Source organism: Leptidea sinapis, chromosome 10, assembly GCF_905404315.1.
Source record: "Leptidea sinapis chromosome 10, ilLepSina1.1, whole genome shotgun sequence".
Lineage (NCBI taxonomy): Eukaryota > Metazoa > Arthropoda > Insecta > Lepidoptera > Pieridae > Leptidea > Leptidea sinapis.
This window is the reverse complement of record NC_066274.1, coordinates 4,705,881-4,708,620: the sequence shown is the minus strand read 5'-3', so window position 1 is coordinate 4,708,620 and position 2,740 is coordinate 4,705,881. Positions and strand designations below refer to the sequence as shown.

The following is a 2,740-nucleotide window of genomic DNA, read 5'->3' as shown; positions in this document are numbered from 1 at the left end:
CTACACCCATATTATGAATCCTCTAAAAGATTCTGAAACAGTTAGCTTACTGCTAACATTAAAACAGCCAGTACTAGTAGTAACCTAATATCATCCATTATTGATTATATACAAATAAACTATGTATTAATGAAAGAATTATTTATTTTAGTAGTAATTTACATTTTGTATAGTGCAATAATTAAAATTCATTTGAATATTATGTTCTTTTGGAAATTAATCGCTCATTTTTTGTAAACAAAACAATAAAAATATTGAAGAAAAATGGCGGGGATTCGAATAACATACTTTTTTTTACGGCGCGCGACGTTCTGGTGGTGTGGAACGCGCGTAAACCAAAATGTTATTTTTTTTAAATTCATACAGATGCCATGCATCGAGCAATAAGAATGTGGCTGTCTGTTAAAACTCTTTGAGCATGAAGGGAATGAAAAAAAAATAGGAGTGTTGTTATGAAATTCAGTACAACATTACAACACTCTTTTGGATGATGTAATGGTTATTAGAACATTGGGTGTTTTAATGTTGGCAATAAGCTAACTGTTTCAGAATCTTTAATAGAGGATTTATAGCATGGGTGTAGATAAACTCTTTTACCATCAGTACTTGGTAAAAGAAAAGGCAACTACGCATCGTCTTGTACCATTTTACTGATCATTTTATTTTGCATGCATCGACTGCTTTTGCACATTATATTATCTAGCCCCAAACTAGTCATACTACTGTTGGTGCCAAACAACGAATCATAATATAATAATATTATGTGCCAGGACTATATCATTTAGAAAATACTAGTATAACTTCCAGTAGTCAGTAGAATACTTCTAACTAGGTACCAATATCTGGTTACATACTCATCACCAAATATAACGTAGGTATGTAGCAACATACAAAATTTTATACACGATACGTCTCTCGAACGGTTGGCACGGTTGGTAAGAGCGCTCGCACAGAACGCGAGTAGTCGCGGGTTCGAGTCCGGCATCAATCATAAATATTTGTTTTAAAATTTTATTTGTGTATTAAATCCCAGAAGTGAGGGTTATCACTTTAGAACATAACAAATTGTTTACATGATCGCAATCTTATTAAATAAAAAAGAAGTAGCCATATCCGTGCTACAAGTGTTTATAGTGTGGGGTCCGTATAACAGCCATAAAATAAATTATTGCAATTCTTAAATCATGTTTACGTGCATAAAACACTTGGCATTCTCACAAACACAGCCGGTCCTGGTAGACTATCGATGAAAAACGAAAAAATGGCGAAACAAAACGCACTATAGTAATTTATAGCTTCATCGAGAACGTTTATTGATCAGCACATGTGTAAATATTAATATTTTCGAAAATTACTGCTTTCGTTCACTTGAGCTTACGTACAAGGTTTTATATGGTTGCTATTTTTGTTAATATTATATGCCTTGCACAAAGCAGTGTCGCTAAGATGGTTGTTTATTTTTGTTTTTGAAGTTATACTTCTTTAGGCGCGTCATGAAAAATGATGAAACTGAAATTTTCAGTTGCGCGTGCATCACTGTAACACACAAGTAATAGGTTGAAGTTGCTTCCTAAAACTTCTGACGTTTGCGTCATTTTTTTTTTGGTTTCTTCGTCCATTGTTAAGACAGGCAAATGGTTCAAGCCCATACAGCCGTATTCATTATTTAATAATTAACTGTCAAAGCCATCTTTGCAAGACTTTTACAAAATTGTTCTTTCTAAAACCGATGTAGCACTATGAATAAATCATTTTAAAGATTTTTGCTTCGTTAGGCCAAAGAAGAAGTTATATTCTTGCGTGCATACGTAAGTACACACACACTTTTTTATGAAAGAGGAGGAACATACGGGTCACTTGATGGTGAATGATCACCGCAGCCCTTTTCTCTTGTGACACCAGAGGAATCACATGATCGTTGCCAACCTTATATACCGTAGAATAAACATATGAATTCGTAAACCGAAATCGCATTGTTGTGTGCCTGGTGAGCATTGAACCGGGGTCTTTGTGGTGAGAGTCAACGGTTCTATTTATTGCGTCACCGACGATTCTAACAAAATGGATTTTTGAAAACCTTAAATATTGAGGTAGGTAAATCAGGTAAAAAAATAGGTACCTCTCGTCAGCTTGAGACAAAAGGTGCCAGAACTGTATACTAGCGTAAGTGTGAGTATAGAATGAGATTGAGCTGTCACGTTCGAAATCGGATATCTAACGCCGTCAACTAAAACCATAGACTTAAAATATACAAGCGTATAGACGACCTGACTCCGATGAAACGTGACCAATTTGGATCTGTCAATCTGTGATAGTGGTTCACTAGTTTAATAACACAAATAAAATTTGAAATCAAAATTTTATGAACGATGCGGGATTCGAACCCGCGACCTCTCGCGGAATGCGAGCGCTCTTACCAAATGAGCCAACCGTTCGAGTGACGTATCGTTGATAAAATTTTGTGTGGTTTGTACAACTCTTATGTTGTGGCTTCATCTACAGGATCTACTTTACAGCTGATAACCTGCTGAACCCCAATATTTGCATATTAAGAAATTGACTTGAGATGTCGCTCTTTCAAATCTAAACAATTTGTTATGTTTTTAAGTGATAACCCTCACGTTCGAGTACTGTATCGTTCATACAATTTTATTTGTGTATTAATCCCAGAAGTGAGGGTTATCACTTTAAAACATAACAAATTGTTAAACTAGTTTAATATTCAAAACACTAGAGCTGA

General features: G+C 35.0%; 1 non-coding gene across 1 annotated transcript; it reads right to left on the bottom strand.

The window, feature by feature from the left end:
* Positions 1–2,363: 2,363 nt before the first annotated feature.
* Trnae-uuc (transfer RNA glutamic acid (anticodon UUC)) lies at positions 2,364–2,435 on the bottom strand. The gene has a single exon. It is a non-coding gene; the product is annotated as a tRNA-Glu (tRNA).
* Between the last annotated feature and the right edge of the window lie 305 nt (positions 2,436–2,740).